This window comes from Capsicum annuum, chromosome 10 (assembly GCF_002878395.1).
Source record: "Capsicum annuum cultivar UCD-10X-F1 chromosome 10, UCD10Xv1.1, whole genome shotgun sequence".
NCBI lineage: Eukaryota > Viridiplantae > Streptophyta > Magnoliopsida > Solanales > Solanaceae > Capsicum > Capsicum annuum.
Window position 1 is genome coordinate 176,846,062 of NC_061120.1, and position 24,229 is coordinate 176,870,290.

The window sequence follows — 24,229 nt, forward strand, 5'->3', positions numbered from 1 at the left end:
TTTTTTTTTATTTTTATAGTTATATTTATTCAAATCAATATCCTAATTAGTGTACTGATCTTCTTATGAAATTTGAATTCGAATGAACTTTGAGTTGGAATATATTTCAAACTTCTTAACTTTTCTATAAATACTGCTACAATGTTATATAATATTAAGCTTTCATTCTCCTTCTTTGTTGTTGATTATTAATTTTATTCATGAATTTTTTTAGAAATTTAACATTTTTATTTTTTATATACATATGATTGATAGTGTTATTACAGATTAATTTGTTTCACTATATCCAAGTTTTAATACAAGTAAGAAATATTTTTCTGTTCGTTTGATTCTGAAGAAAATAAATTCAATTACGTAAATGAAAAATAAAATCATCTTTAATTGAGAAGTTAAGTTGATTCTTTTTAAATGATAACTTTTGTTATTATTTTGATATAATTCATTTTTAAAAAATAAATGCTCATATTAATTTATGTGTTTCTATTTTTTTTATGAAGAATTAATTATCTAATATGATGTTATGAGAAGTTATAGTGAATTATAAAATTTAGTTATAACGAGTTCAAGTTTGAAATTCACATCAGTTATTCAATATTAGATAAAATTTAAGTTGTGATAGTTTATCTATTTCTATTTGAATTTGAGATGAGAATATTTTGATGATAAGAAAGGTAATCTTATAGAGAATATTATATTTTTATTTAAATTTTCAATAGATAAAGTAAAAAAAAAAGACTGTGATGACTAAAACACAAGCAAAACTTAAATTTATAATGATAGTTTCTTTTGTTGGTAATGTTTTAATTAAAAAACATAAAATGTTAAATCATCATAAATTTTTAATATTGTAGCCTATAATATATCTAAATATTATAATCACAGTTACACATTAATATTATTTTTCACATAAAAATTTATGATTTTACTTTTTCATGTAAAATTCATATTCAAGAATAATATTCAAAAATAATACATGCATTCTGGAATCCTTTTGACTCTTAGGATGGGTTAATAAATTTTTTTAATCTGAGTAAAAAATATAAAATAAAATATATTATAAAATTATAGTTTAATAGATGTAAAAGTATTTAACTTGAATTTTAAATTATAACCACATATAACATATTAGATTATTTCAGAATCTTCATTTAATTTATATTTTATTTATTTGACATAATAAAGCTTATTTATTCTAATTTCTATATAATGAAGTAATTAGATAATACACATATTACCATTCATAAATTTTAAATCAAAAAAATAGGGAGAGTGTGGAGATGAAAGTGGAGGTAAGGGTGGGAGGTGTGGAGATAGAGATGGAGATAGAGGTGGAGGTGGAGAGGTCTCTCTCTCTATATATAGAGAGAGAAGCTCCATGAAAGGAAAATTAATGATTCATATAAATCGCTTAGTGAAAAATGTCTCGAAGAAATTCAACGAGTAACTAATAATCCTGTTATACAGAAAAAAGTAATTATTATTCCTTTTTCTGATGAATCGTATAGCTTTAAGATTTCATCAACTAAAAAGATTATTAAATGAATTGTAATTACAATTGAAACGATCAAAAAGGAAATGTGAGTTAATATATGCTCTAAGGTTGAAAATATCATAAAAATCTTTAAAAAGATGAGTCCCTTAATTACATATTTCTAAAATGAAAATCGAAAATTGAATTCAATATAAAATCTATTTATCCTTTTTAGAAGATGGTACGTACGTACGTATGTATATATATATATATATATATGTGTGTGTGTGTGCGTGTGTGTGTGTGTGTGTGTGTGTGTGTGTGTACATTGAGAAATAATATGGTAGTTACACTTTCTTTAAGTTAATATGATTTAATTTGCTCGAAAGATATATTTCAATATAAAACTATTATAAGTAATACTTTAATATCATTCGTGCATCGCACGAGTACGTATACTAGTAACATCTAAAACTAAAATAATTTCACAAAACTAGCACCTAAATTTAAAAATTCAGTAAATAGCCATTAAGGGATGGGCACACGTATTCCCCTCAATTCTACATCACAATTTTGCCCTTTCCGTTTTGTGTATTGGGCCGACTTTTCATCTTTAATGAGCCCATACTTTTTTGGCTCCTTTATTTTTTAATAATGCAAAGTTTAGTCCATTTCACTTTCAAAAGTCAAAGTAAACGTTGGACAATTCAACTGAACTTCTAGGTAGATTTATAAGTTTTATTCTAAACCATTTATATGACAATCAGATTATTTTGCATTCACCAACATTATTAAAATAACATACTATTTGTTTTATTTAGTTTTACTTATTTATACAATAAAATACAATATCATATACTTTTAATATAATACAATTGTTAAAGATAAATATCTATATATAACAATGATACATTTTCTATACATATACATATTATATATAATAATTATAGCATTTTTATACACATTCTATACAATTTTTAACTACAATTATTATTTAGATACATATTTTATACGGCTCTATATAGTTTCTACATGCATTCTAAAAATGTATCAATCTAGTATAAGAGAGTATCAATTGAGTATATGGACACTGCAAGTGTATCAATGTAGTATAAAGGTGTTTTAATGTGGTATAAAAGAGAATCAATTGAGTATAGGGACTGCATGTGCTTTCATAGAATTTCCTTTCTTTTTTTAAAAAAATGTATCAATATAGTATAAAAGTGTATCGATTTGGTATAAAAGTGTATCAATTGAGTATAAAGACTATATGTGCCCAATTGGGCCAAATGACTAAAAAGGGGAATTAATTTAGCCGATTGACTACAGCTTGTCCACCTTTTCAAATGTGGCCATTTATTTTTTAAATGGTCAACCCATGTCCTTTTCCCAAAATTTAATATATAGGACCTTTATAAAAAAAATATCAAATCGGAATTTATTTTTATTTTACCTATTATTTGCAATATTTTTCTTTTGAAGCTTTTACCTTTTTCCGGCGAGTAATGCCATTCATCTTTTTATATTCAATTTGAATAAGTCATATTTATTATTGAAATATCCATTTATTATAAATAATTTAATTGATTGTAAGGCTAAAGATCGTGCTGCTGCTGATAAGGCTAAGGGGACAAAGTTTGTGCTGAAGATATTATGAGGCTTTTATCCATCCTTGTATGTATGAACCATTTCAATTGTATTGCTTTTGTTCTTATTCCTTATTGTAGCAATTGTCCTTTCCTAATCTTTACTCTATATTCTTATTGTTAAGAAAATAGTAGAGTCCCTTTAAATTAATTGTTATTCATTGTGTTGTAATAGTTAGAGTTATTTGTTTTCATTCGTATTGTATTTAGTAAACTCTACAATACACTAATATTGAGTTTCCTTCTAACGGGTTCATAGTTTATTAATGTATTAAATATAGCTATGTTATTCATTCGACTATGCAGGAACTATTTTTCCATCATAGGCATGACTTCTGTTTAACGTAAGTGTTCTCTATGAAAGTGCTATATTTATTTAAAGATCTTACAACATAATTCATCTTGAATATGTAGGAACTATATTTTTTGCTTGAACAATGAATTATATTTAAAGTAAGTATTTTTTTATAAACGTTCTATACTTTTTTAAATATCTCATAACGGTTTGATCTATATCATTTTATTGTTCTTTGTAAATTTTAATTGTAGAACCTAATGGATGATGAGATATGGATGTGTAGAACCTGCTACTTGTATGTGTTTTGATCTTTTTTTATAATTGTATATATAAGTTTTAAAATATATAATGTAAAGTTTTATTTATTTATGTTGTTAAGGTGTTTGTTGCATATTTAGTTTCTCTGATTTATAGAGTGTAGACACATAAAATTTATTGGATCAAATTCATATAAAATTTAAATTTGATCCACATTTTATTGGGTTTAAACTTATTTTAGACTTAAAAAATAATAAGCCTATTTTATTCTTCATCAAGGTCCATCTTACCTTGAAGCCCAAACTCATCAAGTGACGTGACATCCTAGTCAAATCCAAGACCAATGAGACACCGCCACAAGTACAAATGATGTGGAAATCTCATTCAAATTCAACAATCAGTCAAAAGGCGTCAAGTGGCAAAGTGACATGTTTCGGCAAATCACAAGCAACTAGGCCTACCCCTACAACTATAAATAGGGGAGTAACATAACATTCTAGGGAGGGAAAAGGAGGACATTCTGCAAGCATTGGAGGAAGCTTCTGCATTGACTACACAACTTTTCAACGAATTGACTAACGGAGTTCTACCCGGAGATCAACTCGACAAGACGAAGTGCTGTCAGACAATTCCCGGAGATCCAAACACATTTCTAGGAGGCTCAAATCATCCTACATTCGAGAATTACGCTGCAAAGGATCTCAAATCACGAAAAAACTTAGGACATAAGAATCGAGAGAATAACGAAATTGTACCCGCAAAATTCATTTATATAAAATTATTCTTTTTGTTTATTTTATTTTTGCTTGCAGTTAATTTTCAGAATTAACAAAATCGGGATCCAAACACATTTCTAGGAGGCTCAAATCATCCTACATTCGAGAATCACGTTGCAAAGGATCTCAAATCATGAAAAAATTTAGGACAGAAGAATCGAGAGAATAACGGAATTGTACCCCTAAAATTCATTTATATAAAATTATTCTTTTTGTTTATTTTATTTTTGCTTGCACTTAATTTTCAGCATTAACAAAAATTTATTGCGAACAAATTTTGGCACGCCCAGTGGGACCAGTTCTGCTCTTCATCTCTTCCTTCTACAAATTGAAAAATCACAATTTCAACTACTACAATGGACTTCAAAAAAATCAATGAAGCTTCGTGCAAAAAGTCTACTACTACCACGTCTACTAAGATCACACTAGTTGGCTCCATCAATCGACGCAATCTCAACGCTTGTGCTTTGGATGAATTCCAATAATTCACCTTTTTGGAGATGACGAAAAGGAGAAAACTCAAATTTCGACTGTAACTACAATCCCTGGGGGCAACTTTGCATCTATGTTATCAGAAGAACCGTCTGAAACTGGCTGCAACTTTGGAGAATCTGAAAACTTAATGAATTCTCCAACTTCAACGAAAGTCAACACGTTCATGGTTGATGCAATTGACGTGGACGAGAAGTTTGCAATAATGGAGCAAACCATTGAAGCCTTGAAGAAGTCCGTTGATGAGAAAGATCATTAAATCGCCTGACTTCTGAGCAAGTTAGATCTCTATAATCCTGGAATGTTAAATTATAATCTAACACCGCGAGAAAAAGTTGATGATGAATCTCTCATCAAGACAAGTGATAATTACTGCGATGATCGATCCGCTTCAGTGGCTACTCTAACAGTTCAACAACTGCAAGATATGATTGCAAACACTATCAAGGCACAATATGACGGTCCGTCATAAAGTTTCTTAGGATACTCAAAGCCGTATTCTAAGTGAATCGAGGGCTCACCGATACCAATTGGATATCAACCGCTAAAGTTTCAACAATTTGATGGAAAGGGAAATCCAAGGCAACACATCACTCATTTAGTTGAGACTTGTAGCAGTGCTAGTACACATGGTGATCTTCTTGTCAAGCAGTTTGTTCGCTCTTTGAAAGGCAATGCTTTTGATTGGTACATGAACTTGGAGTCTGAATCAATTGATTGTTGTGAGCAACTAGAAAGTTAGTTCCTAAACCGTTTCTATAGCACCCGTCGTACGGTGAGCATAATGGAGTTGACAAACACAAAACAAAGTAAAGATGAGTCTGTAGTGGACTACATAAATCACTGGCGAACATTGAGCTTAAACTGCAAGGATCAACTTTCTGAAACTTTTGCGATTGATGTTTGCATTCAAGGGATGCATTGGGGACTTGTGTATATCCTTCAAGGAATTAAACCTCGAACTTTTGAAGAATTAGCTACGCGGGCTCATGACATGGAGCTAAGCATTACAAATCAAAGAATAACGTCACCTACTTTTGATCCTAGAAAAAAAGTCACGAAATTTAATGACTCATTAGAAGATCAAATTGGTGAATATATGACGACAACAGTGAGTTTTATGAAGGCCTCTATAAGACAAAAGTTAAAAGAGGAAGCTCCAAATCAATAAATGCAAGAGGTAAAAAATCAATCAACCTTGAAGGAGTTACAAGCAAGGGCATATCCCTTCCTCAACTCTAATGCTCTTAGGATTCTTGACGAGTTACTAGTCAAAGAAGTCATTGAACTTTCTAAGTCAAAGCGACCTAAAGAATCAAACAAAGTCGATGATCCTAAATAATATAAATTTCACCGCATTGTTGGTCATCACACTACAAAATGCTTCATCCTGAAGGAAAAGATCATGACATTAATGCAAGAGGGAAAAATAATCATCGATGATGGTGATACAGTTAATGCAAATCATGTTAGTGCGGAACTGGACCATAAAAAGGGATTAGTTTCAAAAGTTCTACAACTCATATGCTCTGTAGCATCACCAAAAGGTAAGGGAATCATCATGATCAAATTTGGGGGCTTTGACCCAATTGAGGTTTCTACCACGAAGAAAATAACAAGTAAATCCATGCAAAATGACTTCTCTAATAGCAAGAAGGGTGATACTTGGACATTGAGCACTCGCAAAAGAAAAAAATGTCAAAGGGTTTCTATACTCCAACTTCCAACAATCGACACAAGATCAAGTGCAAATACGCTTCAACCAATAGGGGCAATAATTACCAAACCGAAGTGCAATATTACTCCATTATAAAGGGTTGGAAGACAAGTCAAGCTGCTCCTCGATGTACGAGCCTAAACTGCAAGTAAAAAATGTTTATCGATACACAAGCCTAAACTGCAAGTCAAAAATGCTCCTTGATACACGAGCTTAAATTGCAAGTAAAAAATATTCCTCGATGTACGAGCCTAAACTGTAAGTCAAGATGCTCCTCGATGCACGAGCCTAAACTGCAAGTCAAAACTCTCCTTGATGCATGAGCCTAAACTGAAAGTCAAAAACACTCTTTGATGCACGAGCCTAAACTGCAAATCAAAAATGCTCCTCAACACACTAGCCTAAACTGTAAGTCAAAAAATATTCCTCGACGCACGAGCCTAAACTGTAAGTCAAAACATTCCTTAAGGCACAAGCTTAAACTGCATGTCACTCCTGGCCCGCATGAGTCTAAACTGTGAACGAATCTCTCTAAAAAAAGATTTTTGTAAAAAGTTAATTAACTCATCATGCCCAAACTACGCTATGACTTGATCCTCTTAGGTACGTAGGCAGCTTAGAGTATTTTTACTCTAAGTTCAGTCGTATGAGTTAAAAAAATAAAAATACAAAATAAAAAAGATGTGTCATTATTTGAGCACGGCAATAACACTTTGAATTGGCATGGATATCACATGAGGATAGACGTTCCTTCGCTAAGTTTATTGCAGACGCGCAAAAGTGAAGAGACCAGCAAGGCAAAGCGGATTTCGACAACATATTTGTATAAATTCGTATAGATGTTCATATCATTTTGACATATGTGGTAGATCTTAGAGACTTATCTGCAATAAAAAAATATGACTCGTTATTCAAAGGTTCTTATGCCAAGTTATGAATTTTTCATCATAGCCGCTCAAAGTTGCAAAATAGGCCATTAGATTCCGAACTAAGCTAATTTTGATGATGTATCTGTATAAATCCATAAGGGAGTTGAGTGTGGTTTTTTATGTATGTCGTAGATCTACAAATCTACTTTCTAATGAAAAAAATGGCACCTGATTCTAATACTCCCACATGGAGATATGAAATTTATGGTGACGCTGCGGAAAACTGAAATAACTAGCGAACCAAGATTAGAAAGTCGTTTTGGGAGCGATATCTGGAATGATTCGAATGCAATATGATTGTGTTTTCTACGTGAGACGTAATTCTACGAATCTACTTTCTAATGCAAAAAACGGCACCTAATTCCAATACTTTTACGTCAAGATATGAAATTTACGGTGACACTGCTCAAAGCTGAAATAAGTAGCAAACCAAGATTAAAACATCATTTTTGGAGCAATATCAGGGATGATTTGGGTACAATCTGATTGTGATTCCCACGTAAGACTTATCTCAACGAGTCTAGTTTCCAACAAAAAAAACATCTCCTAATTTTGATACTCTTACATCAAAATATGGAATTTATCATGACGTTGCGCAAAGTTGATAAAATAGACGTATCAAGACACTGAATTCCATTTGTATGAATCAAATAACTCATATTTTTGTTCTCCCATCGGAGAATAAATATTTTTATGGACGTGTGCCTACTACTTGCTCACCAAAGTCAGAAAAGGCTACTCTCTGTGTCAATATTATCAATCTGGATAAAACTACGTACATGCTCCTTGAAAAGAATGAGATGCTCTCACTCGAAACCTCTTTATCACCAAACTCCATGGATAAGATGCACCACATGCTTGCTTTGCAATAATGGATTGCAGATACTCAAAACTTCACCATCACAAGGTCGCAAGAATGACACCAAGTACATGCTCACTGAAGCTAAAATGGAAAACTTTCAGCGTCGTCAAGGATGAAATCAGATCATTCCAAGTCACTTTCTTATCAAGCAGTAAGAAAGCAGCGCACTAAATGGTTCAACATCAATCATGTCAACTTTTTTTACCTGACATCAAGATCATTTGCATAAACCTATACAAAAAATGAAGATGGAACACATCTACGGTGTTGACCAGATAAAGCTTCATAATTCAACGCAGATTGATGCCAATTACGTGAAACTTCAATCCGGCGATAAATATCGGTACCAAACGCACGATGCTTCGATTTGGCATGATCAACATTGGGAGAAACACATTAGTTTAGTTCAACATAGCTGATATAGATGTCAATTAGCATGAAATTTGGTTTTCAAGCATTGATCTTCTATGTCGAGATGCAAAGAGTTTTCTATTCCAAGATTTAAAGAAATAGACACAAATTTTCTTTCCAAGGATAGAAAAGAGTTACTCTGAGTGTCCGTTTTCAAGCCGTGACAGGAAATAGTGGCGGAGACAAAATTTTGGTTAAGGGTGTTCATATTTTCCCTTGGGCAAAGAACTGTTTAAAAAATAAAGAAAATAAAGCATTGCTACACCTACCAAGGTTAAACTCGGGTCGTTGATGCGGAAATGCACACTCTTGACCACTGGAATATGCTTCCCTAGCTTGTCAAGGGTGTGCAACAACATGTATATAGTCATAAATATCTATAATTAACCTATATACTTGAAAAAAAATTTCAACGAAGGGTGTTCATCTGACCACCCTTCTTGGCTGTGGCTCTGCCATTGACAGGGAATATTGCTCGCTAAATCCTCGAGAAAATAGGTGAAACACTTAGTTGTTTCTCATTAAAAACTGCGACTCGAAAAATAATGCCTCAAGTGGTTCCTGACCAATCATTCGGACAATGTTTGTATATGCTTGGTATAATATCAACACCACTTGCATTTTTTCATGAACCTACAAAAAAAAGGCAAAGAGGACTGATCATGAACATGCAATCTGGAGTCACGACATGACAGCTTATAGCGTCAACTTCAAAAATTAATTCTCGTCAATACAGAAAGAGTTTGACATTGATTTTTGGATATGACGGAGCAATACAAGTCTAGCCGCTCCAGAACTAAGTCATTCAACATTTGGACATTCCTACAGTCAGATATGATTTTTACTCTGTGAGCGTTTGAAGCTGAAAATCGAGAAAGACACTCCATGTACTTTATCGATTGGTGTTGCGAGGAGCTTGTATACTTTGCATGACGTCCACCAATGCTGCCAAAAAGGTTGAGGTGCACTAGTAGTGCTCTCCAAATACATATTCACAAAGAAGTCAATGAATGTCTTTGCAAAGGTTACGGATTTCAAAAGATTGTGGTAGATGTGATTTCATAACATCCCCTTATATAGAGGCTCCTATGAAGAATTTTCAGTTTGTGTACAAGGAATGTTGTGGTGAAATTAGAAGATGAGAATCCCTGGAAATTTCAAATTGTCAATCAGTTGAAAAATTACCATATTGAGGAGATTTCTTTGGGGATGATTTTAATTCTTTCTTGAAGTCAAAAGGAAAGTTAATATTTTTTTCCTTTGGTATATGAAACCAAAATGGAAGTTGATATTTTTCGGAAAGTTGATATTTTCCTTTGGTACATGAAATCAAAATGAAAGTTAATATTTTTCTTTGGTACAAAAAGATCAAGTCAACTTTTTTACTTCATACGTGCAATATGTCAAGTGAGGAAGTTGTATTGATTCTTTTAATTCAAATACATTGAAAAGGTCACATTGTTGTGCAAGTAAAAACTACTTAAAATAAATATTACAGTGGTGATTTCTCATGTTCATATTTATCCAAGAAGAGTAAAAAAAAATCAAGTTGGTCGGTTTTTTTACTACTCTTGAAATAATATCGAGTTTGTACTCGATTGCGGATGAAAAATGAGGATCACCTCAAACAAATCGTTGGTTGCTTTGACGAAGACTTTCACGACATAAAGTTCATGAAGGAAACTTTAGTTAGACCACTCGAAAGTATTGGTCTAACAAGGATGCACTAATGAGAAACAAATACCTTTGAAGTCACGAGAATAAAAACACATTCATGAGTACTTCAAGTCTCACTGCCAAGTTTCGGCAAGCCTACACGTTGACCAACCTTGAAGTAGGGGGCATCTGTAGATAAATAAAATTTATTGGATCAAATTCATATAAAATTTAAATTTGATCCACATTTTATTGGGTTTAAACTTATTTTGGGCTTAAAAAAATAATAAGCCTATTTTATTTCTCATCAAGGTCCATCTCACCTTGAAGCTCAAATTCATCAAGTGACGTGGCATTCCAGTCAAATCCAAGACTAATGAGATGCCACCACATATACAAATGATGTGGAAATCTCATTCAAATTCAATAACCAGTCAAAAGACGCCAAGTGACAAAGTGACATGTTTCGACAAATCACAAGCAACTAGGCCTACCCCTACAACTATAAATAGGGGAGTAACATATCATTTTAGGGAGGAAAAAGGAGGACATTCTGCAAGCATTGGAGGAAGCTTCTGCATTGACTATACAGCTCTTCAACGAATTGACTAACGGAGTGCTGCCCGAAGATCAACTCGACAAGATGAAGTGTTGTCAGACAATTCCTGGAGATCCAAACACATTTCTAGGAGGCTCAAATTATCCTACATTCGAGAATCATGCTGCAAAGGCCCTTGAATCATAAAAAAAATTAGGAGAGAAGAATCGAGAAAATAATGGAATCGTACCCGTAAAATTTATTTATATAAAATTATTCTTTTGTTTATTTTATTTTTGCTTGTAGTTAATTTTCAGCGTTAACAAAAATTTATTGCGAACATAGAGATACAAAGTGATTAATTTGTGCGCTCTATGTCATGTTTGTCTTCCAACCCTTCGATTAGTATTACAAATAAACAACTTCTTTACATGCCACACATTAATTTTATAATTACTTTTTTTGTTGCACCAACCTTGGTCCCTCAGTCGTGAACTTTAATTTATGCATGTTGGATTATTTTTTTTTAACAATATACAACTTTGTATTAATATGTTCATGGATAAGGTACTCTTCATTAAAAGGATTATATTTTAGGGTTTATCTATTGATAATATGAAAGATGGAGAGCAGTACTTAGGTTGACTTTTGCTTTGTATGCTACTATTACTTTGTTAACTACGTGAGAAATTAAGGAGATATACTAAGGAGTGATGAGCTAAATTTGACTTTTTGAAAGTTATTGATGAGAGAGTGTAAATTTTAATAAGTAAATAAGTGAAAATTATACAAACCGATCAATAATTTTTAGTAGTTATTACTCTATTATTAAACTGAATCTTTCAGTAAATTTTCTATTTTCTCGCACTTCAAGAATAATAGTTAAAGATACGATCTTTATTGTAGATTTGCATGGAAGTATGTCACCAAGTAGGATCTCTATATGTCACCAAGTAGGATCTCTATTTGATGTTTTCTCTGTTTAAATGATGCAGACTTTTGTTAGTATGAAGATGATCGTTAATGGTACAATCGACTTTAATTTATATGATTGAACATAATTTTCAAAAGATGTATAAGATGTGATAATATATAGATTAACAAGTATTATAGGTTGAGAGAATAGTTTGCATCTTTTGTACTGATGGAAAATACGCGTGCAACACAGATGCAAATCCAGAATTTGAAGTCTGTGGGTGCACCGGTGTTGTCAATGGCGCGCATAAGCCTCGAAGATAGACTCAAAATGTGTTGAGCGCTCGCCTCACTTAATGTGCAACTTAGGTTCTAATTTCTAATACAAATTTTCCCTTGTCAGTCAGTGAGACTTTCTTAAGAGACGGACTATTTCACTTTATCAAAAAGGAATTTTTTTTTCATATATTTGTCATTCATACTTATATTATTAGTCTTGGACTAGATATATATTTATATTTTTTTCACTTTACACTTTTTTTGGTTAAATCTCACGCTTTATTTGTACTTTGTGCTTAAACATAATAGATCGTGAAGCTTGTTTACGCTTGTTGCTTTTGATAGTACTGTGGTGCACAATATTATCTTAAGACATTAGAAAAACTATCAGTGTCGATTAAGAGATATTATCATATTCAATTGGTCGTCAAAGACATAAACAATACTGAAAAAATAAATATATAGAACAAGTATGAGTTCTAAGCTAATAACTTTACTTTCTTATAATATGAGGTTTATTTTTAAGGTCGTTGGATAATCATTTGTAGTAGCTCAATGGTCAAGGGGGATTCACTTCATGGGATGTTTGCAGGTTCGAATCCCCATTCCAACATTTTGATGTTATAAATTTAGTAATAGAAAAAATATTGTGCTACTAGGGATCGATCCCTGTTCGCATGGACGGAAGCATTGGCTTCCACCAGCGCATCAAGGTGCACTAGCATTCAACTTGATGTAGTAGTAAGCCTTTAATCTGAAGATTGAAAATAAAAGAAAAAATGTTGTGCGACCCAGGGATCTATCCCTGGTCGCGTGGACGGATGTGATGTCTTTAGCCAGCGCGACAAGGTGCACTAACATTTATTTGTGGGTGCACTATTAACTATATCTCAATTTCTGAAGGTATATACACATGTATACGTATAATTTTTTTCAACGTTAATGGGTGCACGTGCACCTTCACTAATAGTTGTGGGTTCGCCTCTGGTGCAACACACGTACACTAAATTAGCACATCACAAAACTTATATCCAATACATTCATATGTATATAAGAATATATAAATGAAAAAAATTTGCAATGCATATCCACATACAAAAACATACATAAATCAGACTAAATACAATTAAATCACCTATATACAATTATCAAATTCACTAAAATTGAATCAAATATCGAATTATAAAAATAGTTCATCAATATTCATTCTGCAAAATCGATACTAATGTACAATTCAATTTTTAAATTATACATTCTTTTCCACAAAATTTTTAGAAAATTGAGATGAAGTAGAAAAATTATATCTACGATTAAAAAATGCTCTAATTGATTAAGGTTTGTCTCAAACATTCAATTGAATATGAGGTCAGAAAATTGAGATGATTCCGTCGTGAACACCACCACTATCTCCCTCAACCGTCAGTCGCTCTTTTCTCCATCTCTGCTTTCATTGGTCATTCTGATTGGACTAATTGAGTGGCAGTAAGTGATGACTTTGATAGCGGTGTAGTACCGATGACAACAACCGTTAATTTTTTCATTTTATTCATCAGAGTAGAAGTGAATTGTCTTATTCTTGAACTTTCAATGTATATAGAACAAAAAAAGTCAAAGTTTTTATATTATTCATGCAAAAAAAATCCTAAAATTAAAATCCATGAAAAATTGTATTGAAAAACTGGAAACTTTTCATAATGTGGCAGAAATAATTGGGTGAAGTGAAGAGAAGTTAATGATAAAAAATCTTGAAAGAGTATTTGTATATGAGGGCCCATACATACTTAGTGTAGATTATTTGTATATGAGGGCCCACATAAAAAGCAGTTATAAAACTAACAAATAATCATGTAAGGTAATTTTTAAATGTTAACCAAATAATTAAGGACTTATTTTATTTATACTAGTTTAGTGTACATGCTTTGCACGTGTGTCTTTTGTTAATCAATAAAACTATATATGAAAAAGTAACATTATTAGAAAATAGTAATTGACATTTGAATAAAATTATGAAGATAATTTACCTTAAATCACAATCAAATGTGTTCTTCTATAATCTCTTATTCTTCGGGTATCACCTGTTTTTCTTTTGGAGTCATATTGTTAACACCATAGAAAACTTTCTTCATTATTCTTTTGATCAGAGTGAATGCAGAATTTTCGCACTGGGTTCATCTGAATTCAATACTTTCAATGTGAAGCATAAATTTATATGTAAAAATTTATCAAATAGGTGTTGACCTATAATTTTAAAACACAACAATTGAATGAGAAGAAAAACCTTTTTGGTAAAGAAACCTTAGAGACTAAATTCATAGAGTTTAAATTCTAGATTCTCCCTCCTCACCTCCCATGCGCCTCTTTTGTTAATGCCACCAACTAAAGTCAATCACTAATTAATATACTAACATCATCCTCTTCATATCTCCTCCTATTGCAATACATAATCAAGCTAGAACAATCACAAAAATAATAACAAAAATGCATAAACATATAATTTGATTAACTCATTTACAGTTGTATTCGAATTAACATCTCTTTACCGTTCAACTCGTAAATCAACAAATTTTGTTCGACCATCTCTAACTGCAATGGTCATTATCCAAGTTTTTCAATCAAAAACTACACATCTACAAAATTGTCAAGCAATTATCGATCATCAGTTTGTAAAAAAAATTAAAATAAAGAGACAATCAAATTAAAGAAAAAATTAACTATTTGTGCTTTCTATTTCGGATAATAATTCAATCACCATACAAAATAACTCCTTTCATAAATTAAAAAAACTAATTTTGAACTTCTAAATGATTTGTATTAGGACAAAAGAGAACCTTATATTATAATTAAAAAAGACTCACGGCAGCTTTTTTTATTTTATCAAAATAAATATGTACTCCCACGATAGTTTTGATTTTTGCAAAAAATAAAGTAATTTTTTATTTGTCAAAAATATGGTTCCTAGGGTATTAGGACTTTTTTTTTTCTACTTGAATATTAGAACTCCTACGTGTAAAGTATTTCCATATTTACAAAATACTAGTTTAGTGTACATGCTTTGCACGTGTATCTCGTGTTAATAAGTAAAATTATACTCCATGCAAGAAAAATAAAATGATTTAAAAGTAATAACACAATGACAATAAGATATCTAGTGTAGTCGTATAAGTAGAGGATAAAATATACGTAGATCTTGTCATTTTTTTTTGTGAAACTCCTCTCTATGATGTAAAAAGACATTTTTCCCACAAGTAGAGGGTAGAATGTATAGAGCTTACCCTTTCTTTTGTGAGGCACCTATCTCTGTGAGGTAAAAAGACTATTTTTGATAGATCTTCAGCTCAAAAGAAATGAAATCAAAGCAGAATTGAACCAGTGAAATTTTTAATGCTTGTGGAAGCAATGATCTCATATGCCTACATAATCATAGACTGTTTTTAATAGATTCTCAACTCAAAAGAAATAAAATTAAAATTAAATTGAACCAGAGTGAGACTATTGATGATGTGGATGCATGTTCCTATGTGGTCATATAACCGAAAAATGAACTAAGAAAAAAAAAATTCAAATTTTAAGGATACATACAATCTCAGATTCCATTTTTCAATTAACAATCACTATTAAGTTATAACCCGCTAGCCTCTTACAACTATATTTACTCGTCTCACTATTACATAAACTTTAGTCTTTCCTTTTTCGAGTTACTAAAAACATATGATAACACAAATGAAATCTGAAAACGTTTTTACTTTATAAGAGTATGAAAATTTTTTGAAACTAATATTTTTCAAGACTCTGAAAATATGAGCAGCTCTAATATTTAAGTTAGCCTCTCTATGTTCTTATTCTACCTATACTACCCATAGAAGATCAAAATAAATATTTATACAACTTTGTGTAAGGAGAACAATAGGATTTTTGAGGCTTCCTCTCACATTCACCTCTAATTGTAAAAAAAGGACAGCTCGGTGCACTAAAGCTATCATACGCAGTCTTACCTTACATTTCTGCTAGAGGCTATTTTCAAGGCTTGAACCCATGACACAGTAGCGGAGCCAGGAATTTGATGAAGAATGTGCAAATTTTTTTCTCAGTTGTATTAAGGGTGTGCAACATTAAATACACACTCATAATAGCTAACGTTTAGCCTATGTATACAACATAATTTTTTGACGAAGGGTGTGCATCTGACCACCCTTTGATATAGGTAGCTCCGCCCATGTCGTGACAACACAAGGGTGTTTCCAGAGGCTGTTCACCTCCATTTGTATTTTTTCTTTCTTTTTTTTTTAATTATGTTTCTTAATTATCCAAAACAATAATTATCTTTTTTAAATCAGTAACTCTTTTTTACTTTTGGCAACTGTCTACTTAGAAGAGCTTCAAAAATGCGACGGCAACGACAACGATGAAAAATAAAAGAAGAATTACCAATATTAAAATTAATGATAAAAATGCACGATACTTATTTATAGGGGTGAGATACAATCCCTAATTTATATGTAACTTATCATGGAGACATGACAAACTTCATACTACAATAACACTGCAAAGTCAACTTTTTCTTATTTAAGTAGAGAAGAAAAAAAGAAAGAGATAAGCCTTGGGTATTTTATATATCATTGAACCTCAAATTGTAGAGTTTTAACTTCTGCAATATTACTCATGACAGTGAATAGAATAGGTCATTATCATCTTTCCTTTAAATCTCTTATCATCATCATTTTTCACTTAAATTATCTTTGTGACTCCTATCACTATTAATTTTAAAGAATCTGTTGGTGGATTTATTCTAGTAAATAGGATATTATTAAAATTATTGAGAGTCATATAGTAAATACTTTTCTATCGCCAAAGAGACATACAATGTCTAAACTCTAAAGTACTCTATCTGATTTTATACCGTGCATTGATTTTCTTGTTCTACTTAGATATTTAAATTTTAATAAAAGTAAAATAAATTGTAATGTTTTAAAAGATTCTTGTTTTTAGTGAAAAGGAATAGTTAGTTCTCAAACAATAACATAGTATTGCACCTCTTTTGGAACGAAGGGGTCCAAGATTTGGTGAATTTATATTCAAATTTTATTGTTGTTTCAATCTTTTGTTAACTATTTAGATATTGTTCATTCATATATAATAACATGAACTGGTCAGATCTCTCATTCGTTCTAAATTAAGTCACACTATCCAAATTCCACATACTTTTTAGTGTTCAACCGCTCACTCTTTCTTTCAAACTTTCGTAGAAGAATCAAAATTCAACTATGGAGAAAATTATGGCCACTTTCCTTAAGGTTGCCCATAGGCCATAGCATCCTCATTGCCCTCAGTTCCATGTCATCTTTATCGATGCCCTTGAAATATCTTAGTTTAAGATTCGTTGTGCAGCCAATATCCCTAACAAAACAAATATTCTTATGCCTCCTATAAACCGCAACGACTCAGTTCTAAGTAAGCTTACTTTTGTTGCTGCTAATAATCCAAATACACTCTTCTCTCGTCCTCAAAATTCTGATTTAGACTCTCCTAATCTAATGGCTACTATCAATTTTAGATGAATAAGTAATATTTTGTCCTCTTTATCGATTTGTTGGCAATACATTGAACCAGTCATCTTTGATGGATTTTTTTTCAAAATATTTTTGTTAAGAGTGAAGATTAAAAACATATCTAAATATGTTGTTCAACTACGATTAAATCTAATTTTTATACAATTTTTGTTAAAGCTCATTCGAACATTCATCTACCATATGTATTAAGTAGAAAAATAGCAAATAAAAATGGGATAGATAAATAAGGTATTAGAACAATAAGATTAAACCTAATTTTTACATAAAAATTCTTCAAAGCTCAACCAAACATTCATTTAGCACCTGAATTAATAAAAAAATTAGCAAATAGAAACTATACAACAAACAATATGATAATTGAATATTAGAACAATAAGATTTAACCTAATCTTTACACATAATTTCTCAAAGCCCGATCAAACATTCACCTATCACCTGTATTTAGCAGAAAAATGGCAAATAGCAATAAAACAGAAACTACAACAACACAATATGATAATCGAGACATCAGAACGATATAACTGTGTCTTACATTTACACAAAAATTACTCAAAGTCTGATCGAACATTCATCCACCACCTGTTTTAATTTTAAAAAACAACATATAGTAACAGGATAGAAACTACAACAACATAATTATCAAATACAATTAAACCTAACCTTCATACAAAAATAATTACATACAAATTCTATCAACCAATACAAAGAAAATATAACATAATAACAATACGATAATCGAATATCAGAACAATAAGATTTAACCTAACCTTTATACATAATTTCTCAAAGCCCGATCAAACATATCTATCACCTGTATTAAGCAAAAAAAAAATGGCAGATAGCAATAGAACAGAAACTACAACAACACAATACGATAATCGAGAATCAGTACGATACAACTAAACTTTAAATTTATACAAAAATTACTCAAAGTTTGATCGAACATTCATCCATCACCTGTATTAATTTTAAAAAATAGCATATAGTAATGGAATAGAAACTACAACAACACAATTATCAAGAAGTTAGAACAATACAATTAAACTTAAACTTCAGACAAAAATAATTACATCTAAATCCTATCAACCAATACAAAGAAAATATAACATAGTTTTTTGAATCAAACTAACGTAATAGTAAAACTAATTAGTAAAAAAAATTAAAACTAAAAGCGGCATTAAATTGTGAAACCTAAACGGCTAAACCTAATTTTTTTTCTTTGTAGTCTACGAAAATTTGTGTAGAATATATATTGTCCTAATTAACCTAAAGTGATAATTTTGGTAGAATAGTCCTAACCTAAAGTGGATAATAAATCTAAATAATGAAAATACGACGTGTAATAATATTTTAATTGATATTGAATTCTAATTCAAAAGTTAATCTTACATATTTATTATGGCTAATAATAAATAATACAAGATATAATAATTGAAGAAATTTAATAAAAAGATGATTTTGTTTATTGTGAAATCTTTTAATTAAGGGCAAAACGTTCAAATCATTTTTCTAAGAGTCTTCACACTTTTAATATACTAGTTTAACGTACGTGCTTTGCACGTGTATATCACGTTAGTCAATATTAAAATTATATATACGAAAAAACTGAGAAGGGTTCTTGGAAGACATAGCTGAGATGGAGATACCCAAAAGGATTTCTCATTTGCTCACAATATTGTAATGGTGGTAAATTGAAAAGGCTTGAACACTTCAACTTTAGGGATTTGTGTGTTACGACTCTTATCCTATTATTATATTTTTTTAGGACTCTTTTATTTCATATACAACAAAAAGAATCTATCCATATTAATTTTCTATATATTTTCTTTTGATTTATTTATTATTATCATTATAAACCATAAATATATTGAATCAATAAATAACTCTTAACTACATTTACAAACTCTATAAATGATAAAGCAAGATGACTACCTAAAAGTTACAATTCGAGAAAAGTATAAAGCATTTATCAAGAGGGTAACAACGCTATATTTTTACCACTAAATCAACTTGAATAACTATGTGTTGCCTTAAAAAAATAGAACATTATAGAATGTATATGTGTTACATAAGTTTAAGTAATATTGCAATCTGGTTTGGGTCTGAAGAATATTTATTTATTCCTGAATTTCTTTTTGGCTATAAAAACTCACAATTTCACTTTTTTTACTTCCACTTCTACCATCAAATTCAAAAATTACTCCAATTTATATTCATGTTCAAACACAACTTGAAATATAACTCTAATTTCAAAACTTTTTCATTTTCATGGCCAAACGCCTACCAAATTTCAATATTTTATTAGAAGTAAACTACTTGAAAGAAATTAGCAAATCTTGTTCGGAATCTCGCTTTCATATTTGTTAGAAGTAAACTACTTGAAAGAAATTAGCAAATCTTGTTCGGAATCTCGCTTTCATATTTGTTGTTATCAAGCTTCTTCGTTTTAGTAACCAACCATAACAAAACCAAGTATGTAATCGACCTAATTAAAGTGTATATTCTAACACACTGGGTGCAAATACAATTGGTTTGTATAATCAGCTAATGCATCCAATAATATTGACCAATCATAACATGATCCATCTGCTTTAATACGATCACCAAAGAATACGGTCCAGTGGATAGAATTGCTCTTTCCTTAATAAAAGGTTTTGTTTCGAGTTTAGGGAGCGCTTCTCACAATAAATCTTACATGACGCAAAATTAAATTAGTCTATCTCCAATTCAATATGCAATTACCAAACTCCAAATGAAAAAACAACATATATAAACATGATTATTGCATTTATTTATGCTATGGACAGAAAATAATGTTTTACCAGTAATACTAACCAAAAAATTCTGAAGACATTTTTGCATCACCATCCAAAGACGTGCATCTCCAATATAATATCCTAGTAATATAAAGGTGAGTAAAATAAGTTAAATTAAACTAAGAAAACAACATATGATAAAGGTTAATATAATATATTTTAAAAATATAAGACGAATGATTAAATATAACATAATTGTAGATAAAAATGCAATAAAAGAATATAAGAAATTAAGATCAATAAACTAACGAAAAAAAGTGTTATGCAGAATGGAGAAAGAATATAAGAAATTAAGATCAATAAACTAACGAAAAAAAGTGTTATGCAGAATGGAGAAAATAAACAGAGATCAATGTATTATTCTTAATTAGCAATTGAATTTATATATAACAAGGGGTAAAATAGTTTCTTTCCTTGCAGAATTGTATGACCTTAATTAGAACTTCAATTTGACAATTTAACAACCTACTTTTCTAATGCTAATAATAAAGTGCCGTAAACCTACCGCGGCAATACTACTAATATGACTCTAAACCTAAAGAGATAAATTCAAATAAAGAAAAGTAAAAGTAATTTGTGTAAAGAAATTTTAATCTAACATTAAAACCTAAAGTTGAATAAACAGTAAATAATATATAATAATTTTTAAAAATAGTAAATGACAGTTTTGTCTATTGTGGAGTCTTTTAATGAAAGACAAAACATTCAAATCAATTTTCTAAGGTCTATACACTTTTAATATATTATAGATTATATATATAGATTATAAATATAAATTATAGATTATAGATTATAGTTTATAGATTATAAATATAGATTATAGATTATATATAGAGAAAGATTATAGATACACATGTTGAATTCTATTATACTGATAAAAATAATGAAGAAGTTGAGGGTTGGAAATCAAACATCCGCAGAACTGCAATCGAATCAAGTTAGATAAGCATCAATCATATTCTCCCAATAGGCAAATCAGTTTATTCTCTAGTTTAACATATATCTCAATATTTATAAAAGTATTTTCTTAATTAATTTTTCTACCATATATTTTAGAAGTCTCATATATTTTTAGGTAGTCTAGCAGAAATAAAATATTAATTAATTCTCCTGCCACATGTTTTGGGATTCTCATATATTTTAGGAAGTCTAGTTAATATAATAAAAAATAATTAAATAATAAATTAAAAAATAGTGAAAAGACAGTTTTGTCTAAAGAAATTTTTTTTTAATAAGGGTAAAAGGTTCAAATCAATTTTCCAAGGGTCTTCACACTTTTAATATATTATAGATATAGATTATAGATTAATCGTAGTCTTTTACTTTCCAAGAATAAGTTAGTTTTTATTTTGTTAGGACCCTTACAAGTGGGGCTCTACACGGCGCAAATCCAAATTAGTCGGGCTCCAATGTGGGTACCGAACACCGGATGAGAAATCAAAAAAAAAAGTCCAAAAATAGACAGTTTTATCAGACTTTTGCTATAATTTAGTTTGAAATAAGTTCTGTTGTTTATTTTTCAAAGATTATTTATTATAAATGTATTATTATAATTTGATAAAAATAGTAAAAAGACGATTTTATCTCTTGCAAAAATGAGCAAAAAGTTTAAAGCATTTTTGTATTTTAAGAGTCTTCACACTTTTAATATATTATAGATTACATATATAGAATAGATATAGATATAAATTATAGATTATAAATATAGATATAGATGTAAATTATAGATAGATTATAGATTATACAATCTCCTATATAAGAAGTCATGGTGTGGCAGGTGAAGCACACACCACACCGTTGACATTCCTGCTTGCCGTCATTTGACGTGCTTACTCCGTAATTTTACTATATCATTTTTAATTAATTGTTATATACCATTTACATATTAAAAATATTAATTATATTTAATAAATAAAATAAAAAAGACATTTATTACATGTTTGCTTCAACTACTTCAACAATATTTTAATATATCATCCCTAATTAATTATTATAAGTCATATAAGTATTAAAAAATTGATAATATTTAATATTAAATTAACTTGACGTCTTATATGAAGTCCACTTAATTTTTTTAATAGATATTTTTATAGTAATTTTGCTATAACACTTCTAATTAGTTGTTATAAGTCATTTAAGACATGTTTGTACTGTATTATTCTTAATTAATTATTATGGTCATCTAAACATTGTGCTAATTAAATTAGAATAGAAAAAAAAATATAAATCACAATAATTAAAAAAATAAATTATTTTAAAAACATAATTGACCATCAATGCCACAAAAGTTTGGACAAGGAGAGTAACATATATTATTTGAAAATTACATAAAAAGTATTATAGATTACAATAGTTAATAATTGAAAATATCTAAAAAAATTATTAATCTGTTATATATTCAAGAAAAATACATAATAAATTATAATATTTAACAACTTAAAATATCTAAAAAATAATTAATCTGTTATATATAGCAAAAAATACGTAAATAAAAATATTAATCACAATAATTAATAACTTAAAAAATTTAAAGGATATAAATATTTGATTGACTCTCGAAATTATATCAATGTCACTTAAATTGAAATAGAAAAAAACTATTATAAATCTCAATAATTAAAAACTTAAATTATTTTTAAAATATAATTGACTATCAGTGTCTCAAAAGTTTGGACAGAAAGAGTATCATGTTTTATTTGAAAATTACATAAAAGGTATTCTCAATTACAAGAATTAACTAACTTAAAATATTTTAGGAAAATGACCTTCTGGATCCCTATACTATGTCGGTTTTGTAAGTTGGACACTTCTACTTACATGTTTGTCATCTGGACCTTTGAACCCATCAAAAAGCAATATTTTGCACCCTTTAACTGTTAACCTTGCCTATGTGGCAAGGTCATGGTGACTAGGACAAAAAGAGTGTAGCCACTCACCTGGGTGCGAGTAGGGGTCAATTTTTGGCCAATTTTACATTAAAATAATTTTAAAAAATAAAAAAATATTAAAAAAATAAAAAAGGGTCCTTTTTTCCCTCCATCTTTTTAAATTTAAAAATATTTTTAAAAATTTAAAAATAATTTTAAAATATTTTTAAAATTCAAAAATTATTTAAAAATATTTTTTTTTAAAAAAAGAGGGTCCTTTTTTTTCTCAATCTTTTTTAATTTAAAAATATTTTTAAACATTTAAAAATATTTATAAAATTTTAAAAGTATTTTTAAAAATTTTAAAAAAATAAAAATATTTTTCCCTCCCCACCCCAACTCGTCCCCACCCCCACAACCCATCCAGCCCCGTCCCACCCCACCCCCAGCCCCCTACCCTACCCCAACACCCGTCTAGCCCTTCCCCATCCCCACCCCAGCCCGTCCCCACCCCTCACCCTACCCAGCCCCTCCCCACCCCACCCCCAGCCTCTATACCCCTCCCAGCCCCAGCTCCATCCCACCCCAGCCCCTTCCATCTCCTACATCCCACCCCAACACTCTTCCAGCCCCCTCCCCCCCACGTTCACTTTTTATTTTTATTTTAATTTTCCCTCTCAATTCAATTCTTTTCATTTTTTAAATTAAAAATTAAATTTGAAATTTATTTT

The 24,229-nt window shown here is 30.1% G+C and overlaps 1 pseudogene; it reads right to left on the bottom strand.

The window, feature by feature from the left end:
* Positions 1 to 5,160, bottom strand: part of LOC107844917 — a 74,534-nt pseudogene extending 69,374 nt beyond the window's left edge.
* Between the last annotated feature and the right edge of the window lie 19,069 nt (positions 5,161 to 24,229).